Source organism: Rhinolophus sinicus, linkage group LG02, assembly GCF_036562045.2.
Source record: "Rhinolophus sinicus isolate RSC01 linkage group LG02, ASM3656204v1, whole genome shotgun sequence".
In the NCBI taxonomy this organism is placed as follows: domain Eukaryota; kingdom Metazoa; phylum Chordata; class Mammalia; order Chiroptera; family Rhinolophidae; genus Rhinolophus; species Rhinolophus sinicus.
In genome coordinates, this window is record NC_133752.1 from 172,262,601 (window position 1) to 172,284,261 (window position 21,661).

The following is a 21,661-nucleotide window of genomic DNA, read 5'->3' on the forward strand; positions in this document are numbered from 1 at the left end:
TAGAAGGGAGAAAAATAAATAGATGTTTGCCGTTTACAAGAGGGTCAGGTTGTAAATAAAGGTCATGAAATCTAGTTGCATTTGGGGATTATTCACCTGTGTCACCATCTTCTCCAAGGTTTTTAAATAACAGGATCTACTTTAATAAAAAATTCTAAGCTCCTCAAGCCTTCACTAGTAGTCAGCAAAGCACACATATAATCTGTACTACACAATGTAGCCTTTAATTACGCTTGCCTTGCTTTGTTTCCCATTGTTTTACACATCAGCCTCACGTGCTTAAAATAGATCTTAAGCTCCTTGAAGGCAAGAAGCCGGCTTTAGAACTGAGTCCAGCACACGGGATGCACGTACGAAGCAAAGGCTGATTTATGGAACATCAAGCAAGAGTCTTAAGTTTTAAACTGCAGCACTGCCTTTGAGATGCTCTCCGCAGCCCCGCGGCAGCCCCCGGAGGGCACGGTCTTGTCCCCCACCCCTCCCCTTAGCAGCTCTTCCCCATTGCTGTTCCCCATTGAGGCCAGCAGGAGGCGCCACGGCCTCGGGTTAAGCCTTTTCCCCCTTTTCTACCCCACTTTCCCCAGCACATGACGTGGGAAGCTTCCTCCGCCAGAGTCTTAGCAATAGGAGTGAGGGGGTGAAGGGGCTTGGGGGGTGGGGTGGGGTGGGGGGGGGTGGAGAACGAAGACGCGCGCGCGCGCGCGCGCACACACACACCCTGGAAGGAGAAATCTTCCCTGGCTTTGTGGGTGTCTACTCCCACCAGAGCAGTGTGTGAGAGGTAGGTAGGTAGGGGTGTGTGTGTGTGTGTGTGTGTGTGTGTGTGAGAGAGAGAGAGAGAGAGAGAGAGAGAGAGAGAGAGAGAGAGAGAGACGTTTTGAATGTGAGACCCAAATCCAGACCAGCTAACCTATGATCTCGCGCCCGCCCCGCGTACCCGGTGATTAATACCCATTTTTCTTACCCCCCGCCCCTCTCCTCTCTCCCTCTCCCGCTGCCTTGCGGTGGACTTGCACAGCCTGTCTCCGCCCGCATCCCCTCCCCCGGCTCTGATCATCACCAACTGGGATCTCGGCTCCTGCCTCTCCACCCCGCCCCCCCCTTTTTTTTTTGAGAAAGGAAGGTGCCCCATTCCCTTTCAAAAACCATTTCCACCGGTTTCTTCACCTCTAGGAAATCTCGGGGCTTTGCTCTAGCGAAAGTGCCCGTTCGGGTGATTTTTGATCACCACAATCCAGAAGTGCTGGCATCCAAATGCATTTTCTTCTGCTTTGCAAAGAAGAGTCATGAACTTCAAAACCCTCGAGACGGATTATTAATCCTGCTTTGCAGGCAAGGAAAACCCTTACTCCCCGACCACCGGCCAGCCCTCACCCGAGGCTCTGCAATCGCTGAGGCGCTGAGAGCCGGTACGTAAATATTCGCTTTGGAGTCTCATTTCAATTTGGGGGTTGGAGGTGTCAGAGAGATAAAGGGTCAAAGCAGTGGAACCGTTAACCAACCTGGTATTAGGTAAAGCTGTTGAATCCAGCAGAAATCGGCACTTGCTAATTTGGACGTGGCTTTAAAAACGAAAAAAAGATTTCTTTTTAGGGTGAAAGGGTAGGGCTCTCTCTGGTCTTTTTGGAAGGGTTAATCCTTTCACCGAGCAGAGGTTGGACATGGGTGCCCCGGGCCAGAGCCACGCGCCGCGACCATCCGTCCGGTCGACACGTTTCAGGTGAAGCCCCGCGTGCTGCACCTCAGCGCGGCGGCGTGAGTGTGCGCGGGGGTGAGTGTGTGTGCGCGGGGGCGCGTGCGCGGCGGGGGAGTGTGTGTGCGCGTGTCAGTGTGCCCCTTCCAGGAAATGCCCAGTGTGCACCCGTGCACAATCAGAACCCATTCAGCACAAGCCCGGGGTGGGAGGAGGCGCTGCTGCTGGAGGCGATGGGGAGAGCGAGACAGACAAGTCAGCAGCAATGCAGATGGGGCTGGGGGCCGCACATGCGGGCGAGTTAAGTGGGGATTGTGTTTCTGCGTGTGTGGGAGCGTGTGTTGCTATGTGGAGCCGCTTCTCCCTCCCTGCCTCCTTCCTTCCCACTCCCCTCCTTCGCTCCCTCCCTCCCGCCCTCTCTCCGCTTCCATTCAGGTTGGCTTTCCCACCTCTCATCCATGCCTGTCCCAGGAATGGTATAGCCAGACCTTTTCTGAATTATTTATAGACCGGTGCCAGCTGTTTTCAATTCCTCTCGTGTGCGCTCTGTGGGAAATGCGGGGTTTCCTCCCCCTTTTTCTTAAAACGAATTGATATCTTTTTCGGAATGCATTTTTCTACCCTCCGGGGGACACGCGAATCAAACCCTGACTGCCTCTTTTTCCCCCTTAGGAAGGGGACGCCTTGGGAATGACCATGCTCCACGGAGGGACAGAGCCGGCCCCCAGCTTCTCTACACAGAGCCTCCACTAAAGCTCAAAAAACCCCACAAAAAACCGTAATTGCCAGAAGAACCATTAAAAAAATAGTGCAGCCACTGACCCCACATGCAAAGGGAATCATTACTCTGGATTCTGCATTGTGAGCTGCTCTCCATACCCTCCCTGACTTACCTTTGAATTCAATCTTTTTTTCTTTGAATTTGCATCTCTTCAAGACACAAGATTAAAACAAAATTCACGCTAAATTGGATTTTAAATTCTCTTCCTTTCATTTACCCTTCGTCTTTCTCATGTGGATATGCAAGCGAGAAGAGGAGACTGGACTTTCCCAACATGCTCACTCCCTTAATCCGTGCTAGAGGTTTGGCTTCTACAAACCAAGGTAAGACACCTTCTATTGTATTTTCTTCTCACTTGGGGTGAGGGATTCCTTGTTTATCTCTCTCTTCAAGTACCTCAAGTGGGTGTTTTTGGAAGCAAAGGTAACACGATCCTAAAATAATGCTGTTGGGGGAGAAAGGCTTATTACAATGGGGGAAATCTCCCATGTTATTTATTTTCCTTCCTCATCAAACAGGTTTTGGGTTTTTTTGGAGGCAGTGGGGATGGATGTCTGTAGGAACAGAGGACATTGCATGGCATTATGCAGACACGGCTGGGAGACCTGTGTGATTTTCAAGTTAAATACCATTTTATTCACCCAGAACTAACGCTCTGATTTTTACACGGATCTAGAAATCATTTTTTTTTTTTTTTCCAGGCTGGCTTTCCCCCTTGCCTCTTCCATGCCTCTCTCTGTATCTCCTGTCTCTACCTTCCTAGGCATTCTCTCTATGCCCTTTAAAAAATGAAAACAATGATTGAGATTACTGTGGTTCCTGCCCTGAAGTCCACTTGCTGTCTGAGGGGTTGACACCGGGCCCAGAGATCGTGGGAGGCCTGCTGCAGAGGGACAGGTCTAGGTGGGGAATCTGGCTAGTCTGAGAACACCTGGCGCTGAAGATGCTGCAGGTTGGGAGCACTTCAATCTGAAGCTTGGGAAGAAAGAATTCTATCAATATTCTGCTTTTAATTTGTATTTTTTTTCATGTGCCATTATTTTTGAGCTGTAAATTTCTCCTTCTGTCTACACATCTATTTATACCCACACATCCTCCAAGCAAACTGTTACTTCCACACTCTTGCAAAATGGCTATCTTGCAGAGTTCTAAAATGCTGTGCATGTGGAAGGGGTGCAGAATTTGACACGTGAGTCTTTGTGTTAAACAAAGAGATGTGCTGTTTGCATGTGTTAGTCTTGTACCCTCAAAATAGAATTAATACTTTAATTTTTTCCCTCCCATCAATTTTTACAGTATGTGAAATGCAGTTTGGCAGTATTTTCATGTACTTGAAAAGAGAAATAGCAGGCGAAATGGAAAAGACTTAGCTAATGACTCTTCAGCTAGTCACTCATGCAATCCAAGACAACTCCTGAGGAAATCCGAATAGCCACGGCTGCAGGGCCATGATGGGGAGCTGGCTGCTCCTCTCCTTGGTCCACTGACCATGTATCCCCAAACTCTGAAGGCACCCAAATGCAGGAATCAGGTTGAGATAAAGATCTTCAAAATAATGTAGCAGAACCATTAGCATCATTAGTCTTTCTTAAAGTATTCTCCTCCCAAATCCTCTTTTTTATGGCATTTTTAAAAATAACGATACTTTGAAATAATCCAAAATACTAAAGGGATGTGGGGGGAATAACGGAAGGTCCTTGTCTCTCTACATCACAGTAGAAGATAGTTCTTCATTGTCCAGAAAAGATGGATATGCTCCAGATTCCCTACTCCCCTCCCAGGTTTCCTTTTCTTGAGCATTCATTGCTTAACTGCTAATCTGTAACCATGGTGTCCTCAGAGTGAGAGGGTGGGATCCCACTTTGAACCATGTTCTCACCCTGTCCACAAATAGCTGAGGTTATCTGATGTGTGCTCACGTTAGAGACACCTGAGCTGGTTCCCCATCTGCTTCTACTCCTTCAAGTGGGAGGATGCACTCTTAATTTTACTTCAAAATAGAACAGAGGTATGCGTGAGAACAGCAGGTCCATGTGTGATGATTTCATACTGTACAGAAGAATGAGGCGAGGTGGGTATCAAAGGGCACATACCCTCTTTTGCATTCCTGGTGCCTAGGATAGTGCTGCTGTAGACCCAGTAGGTCATTCGTCGGTTGGTTGGTGATGAGGTTGACAGGGCCTCAGTCACATTGGCCTTGATTACTAATGGGATTCAGCCAGGCTCCAGGCCATCATTAGTTGGTGGGAAGACTAGGCAAAGGGCAAGAGGTTAACAGGGGAGGGTGCTGAGGAAGAGGAGGACCAGGTGGTGGGAAAGCTACAAAGAGAAAAGAATGGAATTCCGACTGGAAAGAGCTCCTTGGGATTCTAGGAGGAATCCCCACAGGTGGTCCGTACCTTTTCCACATCCAGAGCCATTTTGGAGACCCTGGGGAAGAGGCAGGTGTTCCTGTCCTCCTGAGCAGATTTTCAGAGGCTGTGACTCAGTGGTGTTCTGGGCTGTCTCAGAACCATTGTTCTCTTTTCCCTCCTTATAACACAAAGAGCTGACTGGGTTCTATTTTGTCTTCTCTCCTTCTGCCACCCGCTTTCCCCCTTACAGTGTGGCAGTGTGGGTTACATGGGAAAGAAATGTGGCTCCTGGTGGGAGGAAGAGCAAATTTAATTTCAATCGAGAAGCCTTCATGATGTACAATTAAGAAAAAATAAAGGGAAATAAAGGCTACCCAGGAGAGCATGGTTAAGGATGTTAGATTGGTGATTTTAAGGGAAACAGAACAGCATGGGTGTCTTCTATCTATCTCTGTGTTTCAGGTGTAGCAAAGCATGATGGATCTTTGCTACACAGAATGATACGGCATCTGAGAGATCAATGTTAACCTGCATGGAGAGGAGCAAGGTTCTTAAAAGTAAAAGAAGAAAAATCAGAAAGGAACCTATGTATTTAAGTTAACCCATCTCTTCTCTGCATTGGTTCCATCTCTAGGAAGTCTGTCTGTCTGAAGTGTCTTGCGTTGCCAATGGACGTGTGTAATTTATGGCAGGATTAGGTGCAGGCAAAGAGAATAAGTAAAGAGGCAGAATGACAGAAAAGGAGTAGGAAGAAAAAAAATTCTCCAGTCATTACTTTGCACACCCAGTGCCTGTCTTTTAGGCTGATTTTTAGGCTGAGTGAGAAGAGCGACTTCCTCTGGTGAAGAGATGAACAGCAGATTCCTTGATTTTATATTCCCACTTCACCTCTACAAATTTGGCTTTAGAACCTTGACCATCTGCCTTGACCTTCACATACCTGCACCCAGCCTTGTGTGTGGAGGGGCAGTGGACACCTGGGAGGTGGACACATGCACTGAAGTTGGTTGGTGGGATGACTGGTTCTTGACAGAGGAAGAGGTCTGAGCTGACCCAGCCCTTGGCCACACCATCCTTACATTGTAAAACGTTTGCCCATCTCCATGAATATGATGAACTCAGAATGCAGGGTTTGAGTTTTTTTTTTCTTTCTATTTTCTTGTTCAAGAATATAAAGGTGATGTGTCCACTGCTACTAACAGGTCAAAGCAAAACAATTAGTTAATATTTATAGAAGGAGGCAGGAGAAAGGACAGGTTGTATGTGAAGAAACCATAGCAAAGAATCAGCCTGTAGAAGCCAGGGATGGGGAAAGAAACCAGGGTGGTACTTTGTCACCATTCATTCTAAAGGTTGGCAAACTATTGTTCCGAATGATAGCCTTCTCTCCTTCACAGTGAAGCCTGGGGCTGTGGGAACAGCTCCTCTCCTGTAACTTGTTGGGGTCAGGAGGAAATAAGCTCCTTTTCCTCACTGCCATTCTACACCCTCCTTAAGAATTCTAGAAATTTCTTCGTTTCAGTACACTACATTTTCCGTCTCTGCCACTGTGCATACAATCGAATACTAGTATCATCTCTCTATAAATAAATATAGATCAAAAGAGTTACTGGTCTAATGAATTGTTCACATTTATTAAAGTGCATCTCTTCTTTGCAACCACAAGAAGTCTCCAGGGAGAGTAGATTAGCGGTCGAATTGATATTATCTTTCAGAAGGATGCAGAAGACAGAACAGAATGTACTCGGGATGAAGAAGCAGGCATAACTCAGAGGAGGTGGGTTTCTGAGATGTTAATGGTGTATCTGTGGCCATGACACCGATCCATTGGATGGATGAGTTCTTGGGGTTCTGTGAACTCAGAGAGGTGTGTTCAAGAACCTGTGGTTGGTTCCTTGTTGCTCCCTAGCCACCTTGTTTTTGTCTTTTCACTGTCTAGTGCTTTCAGCTGAGGTTGGCAGACAAGGGACCCGATCCCTTGTTGAAATTCTCTGTGACTGCCCTGAGCAGTGATTGTTCTGCCGTCTGTGTATCACCAGCACCTGTGATTATTAGTACACTTTATCCTAATTTTGTTTGTATGTGCTGTTTCTTTAAGAAGTTTGTGAGCTCCTCAATAACAGGGAGGGATGTTTTTAAATCTTGGAATCATCTGTACTTAGCATCGTAACTGGCTTATAATAAATAGTTGAAAAAATATTACCAGTGAATGGAGAGAGGAAGTGAAACATTTAATTAGTGGATGGATGATGCTCTTTGTGGTTTGTTCTCGTGGTATAGGAACAGTTTGAAGTTATGATGCTAGATGAGATCAAGAATATCAGAGCTCTATAACACTTTGGAAAGCATCTACTCTGACCTCATGTAATAGATGAAGAAGCTGAGACCCAGGGACATTGAGTTTTTTGCTTAAGGCTTAGTGCCGGTGGTTTGTGCACCCCACCATTAACTACAGTGAGGTGTGGAGCTTATCTGTGGATTTCAAATGTCTACATCAGCACTTCTCAAACGTGATTGTATATGGAAATCACCTACGGATCTTGTTAAACTGCATGTTCTGATTCAGGTGGTCTGGGGTGGTACCCAAGATTCTGCATTTCTAACAATCTCCCAGGTGATGCCAAAGTGGCTGGACCAGGTATCATGGGTCTACATCGTTCCTGAACCTAATTCTACATCGTGGTCAACATTGGCAGTTCCACATGTATGTTCTACTTTGGGAACTTCCACCATTTCTGCTTTGTTCTTAAAAGTAAAAAAAAGAAAAATTAGAAAGCTACCTATGTATTTAAGTTCACCCATCTCCTCTCTACAGTCACTCTTCTTACAGTACATGTTTAGCATCTTTCCCTTTTATCTTCTATTCATTATTATCCTGGTCTTTCTCATAACTGATTTATCTCTTTCTTTCTATATTTTCCTTCTTCTGGGTTTGTCTATTTACTGATGTCTTTTACTCTCGTTTCTTTCACACTCTCTTCTTTTAACTTTATTTTTATCCCTTTTGTTCTGCTCAATTATTCAACAGACGTTTGTTAAGAACCAGTATTTGTCAAACACTGTGTTATGAAAAAAAGAATTAGCTCTGCTCTGTACTTTTCAGTAGCCCGTGATTTAATGGGGAAGACATGTAAGGAGACCATATGATTTAGGTAAGATCTATAAAGGAGAGAAGCCTGGGAGAATAAGGTGGGCTTCATGGATGCGTTGACAGTTAAACTGTGTCTTTAAGAATAAAGGGGAGTTTTGTAGACAGAGAGAATTGTCCTTTTAGGAGGATGGAGAGCATGCTAGTGTAAAAGGGCAAGCTTCCTGCTCTTCCTTGCTTCCCTTTAGTTGGGGAGAAGAGCAACACAGGGGTGCGTTGTTTCCTTTATTAGGAATTTGGGATTCCAAATGAGGCAGAGAGTAAAGCCAGGGTCTTCTTATAAGGAGAGGGAAGAGGCTCTAATTTCTGCTTTAGTGATTCTACAGTTAATGGTTCCTAGCCCTGTTTATTCGGCTCACCTCTAGAATGAGCAAATGATACAATTTTCATTTTAGACCACTGGATTGCAACTGACTTTGTTGATGGCCATTATAAAGAAAGGGACAGCTGCTAGTTGGTTTGTAGCCAAGGAGAGAGCTGGATCCTAGCCCAGGCCGAGCTACTCAGCACAAAGGACCAGCTTAGCCCCATGTGTTTCTAGAGTAGTGAGGTAGAGAGTTGCCATGCCATTCAGACACTAGCTACTTTCTTTAATGGCAAAGAGGCGTAATGGAAGAAGGGGGGCTCAGTTATTCACAGGGAATCCACAGAATGGTTTTCGGTAGCCTTTTCAGATGGCCTCATATTTTAGAAGTATTCTTCATGGGGATGCCCAGGTGTAGAGATGATGGCAAGGCACCATCAGCTAACTGCTTGATTAAATGGTAGCATTGGTGCCTAAGGGAAGATGGATATGAAATGCATGTTTCTCTAAATTTTATTTGTATCTCTTTCTGTTCCCCATCCTTCTACCGCTTTCCCCCAACTTGCACGATTTCTCTGCATATTGTGGTTTATATTCATTTCATTAGCAAAGGGAACCTAAGCTCAGCCTGAAGAGTGTTTAAAGATCTACTACATATAAAGAGAGTATCTGGGTATTAAGGTATGTGGATGAGCAAATGCCACCGCTGGAATGAATTTGAGGGATATTCATTCCAAGGTGACGTGAGGGGCAGTGGTGGAGACATAGTGACAAGGCTGTGCCTAGAGGGATGAGGAGAGAGGAGGGGAGGAGAAGCAAGGCCAGACCTGAGGGAGTGGCAAATCTGGGAGGAGAGAGAAGCTGCAGGCTGTGACCCTGCAGCTTTATAGGGAAAGGAACATCTGCAGTACAGTGTTTCCTCGACTGGGACAATTTACGGTTTTGACTGATTAACTCATTCGACTCATAAAAATCAAACTGCTCTCTACACACGCCATCCTCCATGCTTTTGCTATTGCTTTACTCAGACTGCGAATTTCCTTTAGAAAGAAATTCGAGTTTAAATTTCTTATTAATCTTTATAAAGACCTTCTCAGGGCTTCAACTGGTTAGAATGTCTTAGGAAATCAGATTTTTTTTTTTTTTTTTTTTTTTTTTTTTTGAGAGGTGGGACAAAAACAATGGCTGGATGAAAGCACCACATTGTTAGGAGAAGGGAGAAGAGAATCTTCGAAGAAGCTGGAAGCTTAGGTGATGTCATCAATCCTTTTCCCAAAGCTAACTGTACTCTGTGAAAATGCCGAGATGCTCTGAAGGAGTGCTCCCCCATTCTGGGGCCCTTAGTCTGGTCACTCAGCCACCACAGTAGCTGGTGTCTTTGGATTAGAGATCCGTGTATTCTGTGTGTGTCCAAATGCACACACACTACACGCACACCCACTCACACTAAGCTTGTGTACATATGGGTATGTTTATGCAGTGCTTACCTACCAAATACAGTAGTCAAAAGTAATCTTAAATGTATTAAATGTGTTTGTGCAACTGATGTACAGTAATGCTTGTGGTGTGTGTAGCATGAGATAATAAGAAGGTGCCTGTTGACAGGCACCTTGAAGATTATTTATCCTCCTCCAGAACCACCATTTGAAAGCTGTGAAAATAGTTCTAAGTTTAGCCACGTGGTCTAAAGCTATATACATGTGTCCGGCCATGTTCATGGCATCTTGCTTCAGTGTTTTCCCCTCCACGGCCCAGTCCCCCTAATCCCCTTGCAATGCATGTCTCTTAAATCGTCCAGTGGTGGGCGTTTGCTCATCCATGTCTGCAGAGCCCAGGGCACTCCCTTGGTATGTTCCATGTCTTAACAAACGCTAAGTTTTTCCTAGGTTTCCTGTAGCTGCCTAGATGATAATGGAGGAGGTGATGGTCTGGGAGTGAGAAGCTTCTTTTTCTTTCTGCTTATCTTATTTTACTTTGTGGCCATGTGCAAGCCATGGACTGCAGGCTTTGAGTTTCTCATTTCTAAAACAGTGAGACAGGCTAACACAATGCTCTTCCTCCAGTGCAGTAACAAAAATCACCTGCAGAGCTTCAACAAAATAAATACAAAAAAACCGAAACAACAGCAACAACAACAACAGAAAAACCAGTTAGGTCCGTGCCCAGTCTCTACCCCAAACAGTTAAATTAAAATCTCTCAGGGAGGGGTCCAGGTAGTGGTCATTTAAAAATTCCCTAGGGGACTCTAATGTGTGGTCGTATTTGAGAACCACTTAGAGGTGTGGGCAAAATGATTGACAAGGCATCCATTAACTCTAAACATCATGCAGTCCTAGCATTTTAATATGTAGAGAGAGACCCTGTCACTGTTAAAGTGTTACATGACTAACAGAGGGTCCCTGAGCCAGAGATCAAAAGAAGTCAGACTATGAGGGGATTTAGTGTGCAGAGTGCAGACAAGGGAGGAACGGGAATTGAATTAAGAGCAGAGCTGTGTTTACCCTGTTCTTGAGCTCACTCAACACTGACATAAGCCTGGTGTCAAAAGTTAGGAAAGTTAGGGAGTTGCTTTCTTTGACAGCCTTGAAACAAGTGTGGCTGTAAAGTGGGGCGAGTGGCCCTTGGTTCTGCAAACATCCTCTTGGTTCTGCAAACTTAGTCTTTATTGAGGGTGCCCCATTTCTTGTTTTGGAGGAAACCTCATTTGTAACGCTGTAAATGTAGGGAAACTATTAATAAATAGGGCTGGATAGGCAGATCCTGATTGACAGGCGAGGGCTGTGAACGGTGCAGTAATCTTAGTGCTGGTTGGAGTTCACTAACCATGGTACCCTCCTTCTCAGTGCCTGTAGTGGAATATTAAAGGTGCGGAGAGAAGGAAGAGGGTAGGAGGCATTAAGCCTTGTTCTTCTCTGACTGTAACTTTAATCACTGATTCTGAGGCTGGCCGCATTAATAGTTTTCTTGTATCCTTCCCTTTTGGCTGCCCCATTTTAAAATAAATGTGAACCTAAATGTACAGAGGTGAGAAAAAAGCAGATTTATGGATCTGCATTCCTTTAAAAAGACAAAGCATAAGAAAGTAAAAATACTAGTTCTCTTTTTGGACATCTGATTGTTGCAGTAAGAGATGTGAGAGAAGGTTATGAGCATGGTTTGGGACTCTCACTGGTGTTTGGTGGGATATGCAGAGGTGTGAGGCACTAAATATTAAGGAGAAGCCTCAGAAGTGTACTCATTGATCTGAATTTCCAAAGATCTCTTGGTTGGCCCTATGCAAGCAAAACATCCAAATTGTGGAGATACTGTAGCCTTTTTCCCTTGGATTTGTTATCATACACATCAGCTTTATCCATGAGTTCTGTGGGGCCAGAATTGGTATCTTTAGGGTTCGTAGCTCTCCCTTTTATCACCTTGTTGAAAACCCCAGGATTGTTTCTGGGCTTAAGGAGGAAAAAAATATTTCAGTCCTTATCTGGCTCTGTTAACATCTGTAGGCTGGTTTTTCCTTCAGCTCACATAGGAAGAAGGACTGCAGAAGAAATCCTGCTCTGGGAATATAGATGCTCAGATCTGGAAGGTCTTTCTTGGGTAGGAGAATGTTGACCCCTTGGATTTCTGAAGGGAAAATACTGGGTGGGTTTTCTTAGAGCTGCCACTTTTGTTCGTTAATTTGTCATTTTTCCACGAGAACAAGATTCATACTTTATGTCTCTTTATATCCTCAGTGCTTAGCAGAGTACTCTCTGCGTATGGGCAGTGCTCAGAGAATGCTAGTTGTCGATAAAGATGTAATGGAAATGAATGTGCACTGAGGATAAAGCTGACGTATTTATGCCTTTCATATTTCCACATCCTTACCATCCCAGTACTCCTTGATGCTTTGGGTGAATTTTACCAGAGTCAAATGGATGAGAGTGCCTTTTGTGCTAATTGTAGGCCGACAGGATGAAAATATACCCATTTCTTAGTGCCTTACTTCTTTGAGCTTTATTTTACATTGTGTTTAATACAGATACTTCTTCAAAAAGCTCTCACTCATCACCAATTATGCTTTTCCCCTTCCCTTCAAATTCCATGTAAATACTGGCCATTCCTCAAGGTCCATCTGTGTCAAAGACTGTCCTACCCGGTCTTCCCAAGTAGAAATAAGCCGTCCCAAGTTATTTTCCATATGCTATTTTTATTTGCCCTCTGTTTGTAGCACTTTTCTTGTGTTGTCTTTTTGGACATATTCCTTGAGGGCTTTTTATCTTGGATCCCCCAGTCACTTTCATTCTGCAGGGCTTTCGGGAATAAATAGGATAATGGTTACTCACCTTCTCAACTTTTTCTTTTTATTCTGTATCTATTTACAATGATGCTTTGATTTCAACATAAAAGTCAAGGTTGACTCTGAAATGTATGAATGGTCTTTCAGTCACCGTAGCAGGGAATCTAGTTTATTTATAAATCTCCATTTATGCAACTGAGACAGAGGTTAGGGAAGGGAGTGAGAAGGTCCTAGAATTAGGTAAATAGATTTTGTAGATCATTTCAGAGATAAATGGTAGGATAAGAATGCTGAGAATTATTGCTGTCAGTCCAAATATCATAGTTATCAAAAAAAGAATTGCCTTGCCTTTGCTTAAGACCATTTTCTATTGAATTTGGGCCTTGAATTGGCAATAGGTATTTGCAGTGTGCCCATTATATTTTGGCTTATGTTAACACATGTTATCTCATTTAATCCTTACCACAAGGCTGACATTGTTATTTTGTTTCTCAGATGAACAGAGTGAGGATTAGAGAGCTCAAGGTCACACAGCTGTACGCAGCAAGCCAGGATTTCAACTTACATCCTCTGATTCTAACCCCTGGCTTTTTAAATTCTATAGAGCCACCACCATGTAAAAGAAGATAAGGGTTTATGTGTTATATAGAGGAACCCATTAACAGCATGTACTTTGAAACTTTAGCTAAAGCGACTTTCTTCTAGATCCCTTCTCTTTGGGCTTAGCTTTTGGAGAAAGGCAAAGTTGTTTTCAAATGGAAAAATGAATGCCTACAAAATAGCCAATTTCTGGATCTTAGTTTAATTCAGTGAGGACGAAAGGTGAGAAACTCACGGCACCTGCAATGAGCATCTTTTATTTCCTACGATGGATAAGGCTTGGCTACCATCTTTTTAGCCAGTTCCTACCATTCTGTAAATATACTTCACCTCCAAACCTGCAAACTCTACTTCCTTTAGGAGGAAGTAGTCCTCTTCTCTCTACTCATTCAATCTTGGACGTTTTGAAGATTACCCATTTTCTTGTATCTATTTCTTTCTCAAACCCATTTATAGACTATTACTTTGAGTAGAGACTAATGGTTAGAGTAAGAGAATGGTAGAAACACTGCTTTGTTGTTGGTTTTTTATTAATTTTTATTATTCTATGAGTTATACTCGCCTCACTCCAAAATGGATAGGAAGGAACTAGTTTTGTTTCAAATATCTGCATCAACTGCTCAGAGGGCAGTTTTATATAAAATAAACATATAATACAAAGGTTCATTTTCCTATGTCTTTATTTTTCTATCTAAGGAAAGAGGTGATCTCTTTTGCCCCAGGTGCCTTAGCTTTACCACACGCATATTTTTCAACTACTTTTCAGTAATTTGAAGCAAAATGCTACTGAGGAAGGCGTTCTGGCCAAGGTGCCAGGACACTAGGTCCCGTCTCAGTGCCACCTCAGCTCTGTATGATTCAAGCAAGGTCCGCAACCTCGTTGAACTTACTTTCTCATGTGTAAAATAAGGTCTTTAGGGGAGTCAATTATTGTGCTGTGGGTCAAATGAGGAAACTTAAAGAATGCCCTCAAACTATAAGTTGAATATACACACATACAGTATTATTATTACTAACTCCATCCTGCTTGAAATAACAGCTTTTCAGCGGCCTTCAGGGCAGTACATCCACTCGCTGTGGGCAAGAGAATAGAAGATCGTTGATGGGAAGGCAGGCAGCAGTGGCAAAGTCACCAGTGGTCTGAACGCTGGGCACCACCAGGCACGTGACCTGTGGTTTTCAATCTGTGGTCTGTGTCTCCTTCTGAGGTTCTCTTTCACAGTATTTATCCAGAAAACTAGATAAATACGTGTCAGAAAGGAGAGCAAGACTAATCTTTCTAGCTTTATATACAGAAGCATGTTTTTTCTAGGCTTATCTTTTATCTTTACATGATCCAGGAAGACTAGAGAAGGAGATGGCGACACAGGCCAGGGTAAAGGATAACGTGAAGGGCTGCTTGGCACTCCAGGCCTGTGCTTGCCTCTCACGGTATCTGCAGAGCCCTCCTCATCTTACCTCACCTGCCGCACTCCTAGCCTGCCTTCCAGATTCAGCTCAGGGATCCGCTGCTCCAGGTCCCCCTGGTCCCACAAGGCCGGAGTCACTGCCCAGTTCATGCTCCCATACCCCCCACCCCACCCCAGTTTGAAGACTCTTGTTGTGTCTCTATCCTGCCCTCCCTTCCCATGATGTGAATTTCTTAAGGGCAGAAACAGCCTCTGTCCTGTACCCTGTGTGTGCCTAACAGAATGCTGGCGGACATGTAAGAAATAGCTGCTAACATGGTGTGAGCACCTGCCGGCCCCATGTATGACCTGAATTTTGTGGATGAGGATACTGAGGTACAGAGAAGTTACACCTGCTTAGCTCCAGTGGCAGAGCCAGGATTTGAACCCAGTGGTCTGGCTTGAGCCCACACTCTTAAGCTTTACACGCTATAGTATTGTAGTAAAGGCTTATGGTTGACAGGAACATCCGGGCCTCAGAAGAGTTTTGACATAACGGGATATCGGAGGGAAGAGGAGAGACTGCACAGCAGAACCTGAAGGATGGTGAGGACGTGGACTTTGCATGGACGTTATTCTCCTGATGTGCTCGTTAGAGACAGGACACCCCCCTGGGCCGTCCTCCAGAAATGCAGGGGAATGTGATTCGTGTAATTCTTGTTGAGTTTTGCAGAGGATGAAGTGGGTTGTGCTTCCAGCACTTGTACTTGTCTTCTGCTTACTGTCACCTGTTGGTTCCTTAAGTTTTCCTGGCTGCTGTTTCCTTCAGTGGCCCTTCAAATCCCTACTGGCCTGCATCTTCCTCCATCCTTTCTTAGTACAGAAAATGGTGGTTGAGAGCAAGAACTCAGGAGGTTTCTGTTAAGACAGCCAAGATTTCTGTCCTGCCTCTTATTAGTTAACTGGGCAAATGTCTTCACTTCTCTGTACCCCCCTGAATCCTTATCTATTAGATGAGGTATTAATGATTTTGGCCTTTCACTTATTGGGAGAATTAAGTGAGTTATTTCACTTTGGACAGTCCTTGTCACAGAGTAAGTATTTAGTAAGTATTAACTACTATGATGGCTCCTGGCCCAAACCTAGTCAGAGCCAGTTTGGGTGGCGAGAGTGTAATGCATAGTTGTCCCATGTAGGAGGCAGTCGTTCCTGAATTAGAGGCTTCCAGATCGAGATTGGCATTGACTTCTTTGAGTATCTCATCAAAACATAGACGGCAAGAAAAGAAAGAATGGCAAGACATGGCATCTTCCTCGAATGTTGAGAAAACATGAATTATTAGTACAGAACAATGCAGAACCTACCCACAAACAGGAACCCATTCATCAAGGATTTAAAGGTTGAAATGAACTTTTGGCAAAGTGACCATGAACTGATCAAATGTAGGATAAATTGAACATCAGTAAGGAAACCTGTGCAGAAACAAAAATAAATTTTGAGAAAGAAAGGAATGTTTTTCAGTGAAAGAAGGTGAAGTGGCAAAGACAAACCAAGTTGGATGTAATAATAACAATTACTTACCTTTCTGGAGTGCTTTATAGTTTACCAAGGGCTTCCGCATGAATTTTCTTCCCATCATAGTTTTTGGTCTTCCTAAGAACGCACTAGGAGGAATTCTGGGCAGAAATTATTTTCTCCATTTTACAGATGAAGAAATTGAGATACAGAGTGCCCTAGTGATTGTCCAAAATCATGTAGTCAAGAAGAAGAAAGAGATGGAACTCAATCCCAGCTTTTGTGAATCCCAAGTCCAGGCTCTTTCTTCTTTGCCTCTGCTTTGAGAGAGCCGAGGACAGCAGAAAGCTTGGAGGAAGCCTCACTGGATAAACGAAGAATTGACTCTAAAAAGAAAATGCATTTGGTGGGCATGTTTAGAAATAGTAAAAGTTGTGAAACCCGAAAAGGCAAGGTCAAACATATTATGCAAACGCTGTAAGGGTTTGGGGCAAGACAATTGTTATTATTTTACTTCTTCATGTTTTTCTTTACTTTGCCAAATTTCCACACTAGAGTGCATTATTTTCATATTCAGAAAAGATGAGATAAGAAATAAAAAACGAGAGCTTTACTTATATCAGGAATTAGATAAAGGTGAAGGGGTAAAAGTTATCTCCATAAGGGCAAAAGATGTATCTATCCTTACTTTCTTAGAGCTAAAACCGAGAACTAGTTACTAACATATAATCACGTGTGTGTGTGTGTGTGTGTGTTTGTGGATATGTGTGTGTATAATCTGGATTCTAGCATAGGCTAGGAAACACAAAACCAAGTTAAAATTGGAGAGGTTTTTGAAACATTAATTAAGAAGTACAGAATAAATAACCTCAGGTCTTAATGGCAGATTCTAAAATGACTAACAAGGAAGTGGTCACTGAAGCGCCAAAGGAAATCACAGAGGAATGGAAATATATCTGAGGGCCAACGTATAACTTTTTTAAAAAAGAGATGATAGCTGGAAATTACAATCTCATAAGCATAAATGGTAAACTGGAAAAAGTATCAAACTTCATACATACATAGTCAGTTCCTGTCTGCTTGAAGAGACCAGGGCATAGTCACTTAAAATGGCTTTTTAAACAACAAACCCTATTAGTATTAGATCTGTGGTTTTAGGAGGACAGGCTTGGCAGGCTGTAGGAAACTGATATACGTAATTAAGAAAAAGGAATGAAACTTTTAGATTCTGACTTCCCCTGAGATTCTATGTTGTAAATAGGGAAAATGGGGTGGGTTAAACAGCTGGTGCTCAAAATGCAGTGATGGGCAGTGGCTGCCGGCTCGGGTGATGCCATAGAAGTGTGGTTGTTTCTCACCTGCGGGGAACTTGAACTCAGCCTCTATTAACATTCCCAACAAGGCGGGGAGGGTAAAGTACATGCCTTCCTCTCAGGGCTGAACAGAAGGGCTGTGCTTCTGGCTGAGGGGTGAGGAGGTGTTCTGCCAGAGTTGGTTTTGCAGCTGTGGGCACAGGCCTGCCTGTGTTCAGCCTCTGCAGGCCATGCTGCCACCCTGACCCCTGCTTTATCTTTGCCACCCCTCCTACTTCTAGTCTATACATGCATGTGACCAGAGATTCCTAAAATGTGTGCTCACTTTTATGCAAAGTCCCAAAACTTGACCCAAAGTATTAGGGGGTTTAGGACCCCTAAAGCCCATCCCTGGATACCAGGTTAAGAACCCTCCTTGCTCTAGACCAATGTCTAGGGTACAACCTAGCAGATGCTCCTCCAGTTATTTTGTCTCTGGAAGGTGGGTACCATGGGGAATAATTTTTCTTGAGACCCACCCCCTTTGCTCTTCCAGGATTAAGCAGCCCCGCGGCTTCATTCACAGACTGTTTCTGAAGGCTTGCCACCACGTGCAGGGCTCTGGGCTCTCTTTGCTATGAAATCAGGCATAGTGCTTGTCCCCCGAGAGCCCACAGACCAGGACTGACACGTGGGCAAAAGTGGCTGGAGAAGGAGGCAGAACGGAGGTGTCTTTAAGGCTGTCTACACCAAGTGCTGGAGGCACACTAGTCACCTGGCCTAGATGTGGGCATGCCAGCTCGGCGGCCACTTGGGAGCTGGAGGGTTCAAGGGCTCTGAAGGGGTGGCTGTAATTCAGATGAAACTGGCATTAAAGAACACTAGCTTTATTACTCTCTACTATGCCTATCCTTTCCCTATCTACCCCAGCCAACTCCCTGACTCTTGTCTAAAGCCCTAAGAACAAATTCTAGCCAGAGATGAAGTCTCCTGGGGAACCCAGAGTGAGGATTTCTTAGATTTCTGTAAGGTTTCACCTCCCCTCCCAACAGAGTGGACAGTACATGGAGACGACCTCTTTGGATTCCCTCCTTACCCTTCTCACAAAGGGAGTTTGGACTCTACTCTCTACTGGGTGTCAGGCAAAGCCTTTCCAAGCTGCCTCAAGTGACAGCATCCTTAGGATTTCAAGGCTGGAACTGCTGTGGCTTTTAAACCAAGGCGTACTTAGACTCTGAATAGTGTAAGTCTAGAAACACAGACTGAAGCCCCAGCAGCACTGCCCACACAGGCAGCCAGGTGAGGTCAAAGGGACTTGAGTTCAGAATCCCAAGTTTGCCGCTTGCCACTGAGTGACCTTGGGGAATGCACTTTAGTTTTTTGGACCATGGCTTTCCTCTTCTGTAAAATGCAGGTTATGTAAAGGTCAGATGAGGTAAAGTATATAAAGTACCTGGAACTTAGCTCCCTTTCCTCTCTCATTCATGTCCTATGAGCATTGCTGGTCAGTTCTTGGTGGCACAAGAAAAGTGAAAGTGATGGTCTTTGCTGGCCTTCTCCATCTTCTGTGTCTTCCACATAAATGCCCACTTCACCCTATTCCTCAGCAGTCCTCCACCATGGCTCTCCTGCAAAGAGGAGGAGACATGTGGAAGCTAGATGTGTTTCTGCTTATGAGGGAGACAGAATGAAGTGCATGAAACCCAGTGGCCCAGGATGACCTCAGGGAATGGGGAACATTTTGAAATAAGTCCTGGAATTAGGTATGTCTGTGGGGTCATCCGGAGAGCCCTGAGGGCTGAGAGCCTTGCTTTATTAGAGACTAGAGGGAGAGCAGAAAAAAAGAGGGATTGATGAAAGGAAAGGCAGGAAAGCGCTGTATCCAGGACACCAACTTCAATCAAGTTCTTTAGCTTTTCCTCCACTTTGTATGTGGAGGAGGGAAAAAATAGGAAGGGGGAGAAAAAAGGAGAGGCCAGGAAAGGTTAGAGGGCCAGTGCGCTGTCAGGAGGTGTCCACTTCCCAGACAGGGGGCGCAGGACTAGTGTAGACAGTGCCTGTCTGACTGTAGACCTAAGATGGCAGCGCCCACCGCCCCGTCTACCTTCCCAGTCCTGGCTGTGACAGAGACAACAGCACTTTTGGCACAGTTCCGGGGGACAGTCAAAAAGCCACAGCTGCTCTGTCCCCTGGGAAGTTCTGTCTGGACTCTGGGGAATTTTTGCAACTTCTCTGTGGAGGTCAGTGCGCCTGCCCGCCCACCTGCCAGCCCCTTCGGCTCACTTGGGTGTCACCATCACTGGAAATCCAGTCCGCGCTGCCCAGCAGATATGTGCCGTCTGGAACTTGCTCTGTGGACATCTCTTTGTCTTACTCCTGCCTCTAAATGGTGGCAAACAGACATTTTAGGAAGCAATTAAGCATTGTGAGTTCACAGAACCAAGCATTCAAATGGCAAATATACATCAATTTTGAGTTTAGTTGGGTTTTAGGGTATTTGTACCATGGGGCCTACCAGTAGCATTGGCAATTTAGGGTTAATTTTATATGAATGCGGTTCGCTAAAATCTGAGTCTAATAACTGCAGGCTGGTGGGATATTGGTCTTTGTGAAAACCCTCTGTTTTGTTCGGGTCCTGGTCTCCCTTTGGTATCGCAATCAGGGGTGGGAATGAGGTGGGTGTGGAGGCAAGAAGAGCCTCCCTCTGCTCCCGCCTGGTTCCTCGGTGCAGTTGGGCTCCTGCCCAGATGCAGCTGGAGGACAGAGATGCTGCCAAGAAAAGCCGTGCTCCCTGCTGCTCACTCGCTGTGTGGAAGAGCCAGCTTGGTGTGCGCGTGTATGCGTGTATGTGTATTTTTTGTGTGTGTAAGAGAGAGAGAGAGAGACAGACAAAGTGACAGAATGTGAATGAGAAATCATTCCTTCGCAGGGTACAAGCAACTTGAGAGAATGTCCACAAGGGCACGGATTCCGATTTCCTACTTGGCACCAGCGTATTTGAAATGCTGCCCAGGTGGTTCTCATGTCCAGCCAGGCTTGAGAACTGCTGTTCCAGACCCTGTGCGCTGGCTCTCCCACATCTGCTCCTTTGTCTCATGTACTGCACAGTTATGCTTCACCACCAACTGAGCTGCTTGCAACATCCACTGTAAGGGAGGAGGGCAGTCCCTGATTTCTTGAGACTCTTGGCCATTCTTGTTTGCCTACCAATGGACCCACGTTTCTAGAAGACATCGTGGGTTGATTAAATAAATTCCCTTAACCCTGTAATTTTATGCACATAGCTCCTCATGCTGCGGAAATAACTGTTCTTAGATTTTTCATTGTAAGTGGATTGTTCAGGTTGCACAGAGGGAAAGAACTTTCTCTAATTTTGATAAAACAAGTGTCTGTGTAGCTATTCTGTGAAAATAGTCAACATTTTCACTATTTATTCCATTTTTCTGCTATGTTTCAAAATATACACTAAAGAAACTTTTTCTTCTTTGCTTCTTTTTTTTTTTTTTTGGAGGGCGCAGCTCACAGTGGCCCATACACAGTGATCGAACCGGCAACCTTGGTGTAATTAGCACCATGCTCTAACCAACTGAGCCAACCGGCTGCCCCAAGAAACTTTTTAATAGGTTGGATTCATGAGTTCTTGTACATTTTCATTTCACATCAACCACTTACCAGCTGAGATGCATCCTCCACCCCATCTGCATTAGCCCTCCATCCCAATCACCAGCACCAGTCCCTCCCTAAATTATAGTCTCATTCTCAGCCCCTTCCTCAAAGACCTGGATTAGCCCTCCTTGTGACCTTCAGGGCTTTGCTTCCTGTACTTCACTTAGATCACTGACCCTTGACTTGTCAACAAGGAAGCCCTTGTTGCTTCCCTCCCCTCCCTACTCTGCCACTTTATGTTTCATCACACTCTAATTTAATTTCTCCATTACTGGCCCATCACCTTGCAGTCATATCTGCTTTTCTGTTCTGTCGCTCATGCTCCTAAAGGCAGATGAAGGAAGTCCCAGAAGGGAGCTCACCTGGCCTGCTTCAGAGTCCTTCCTTCCAGAACGCCAGCACCACTGAAAGATGGGGTGACTAGCCTTGGTTTGTGAGCCCAGAATCACGTGCTTGCCCAGTTCTTAAATATCCCCTCCCAGAGCTGATGCATTCTCTCCTCCATACTCCTGCTCACAGTGGATGTTCTCATCATACTTGGCCGAGAAAATCAACACTCTCTGATGTAAATGTCCGTAATCATTCTCTTTTCAGTATAAACATTCATGCCTATCTTTTGTTTGCTAGAAACTTCAGAGGGGCCTTTG

The 21,661-nt window shown here is 44.7% G+C and overlaps 1 protein-coding gene across 1 annotated transcript in view; it reads left to right on the forward strand.

Moving 5' to 3' along the window:
- Positions 1–679: 679 nt before the first annotated feature.
- GRIN2B (glutamate ionotropic receptor NMDA type subunit 2B) overlaps positions 680–21,661 on the forward strand; it is a 420,579-nt gene continuing 399,597 nt past the window's right edge. Inside the window, exons 1-3 of the mRNA XM_074325986.1 lie at positions 680–781; positions 1,174–1,409; positions 2,366–2,797. The gene's annotated coding sequence lies outside the window, so the exon portion shown is untranslated. The remainder of the gene's footprint in view (positions 782–1,173; positions 1,410–2,365; positions 2,798–21,661) is intronic.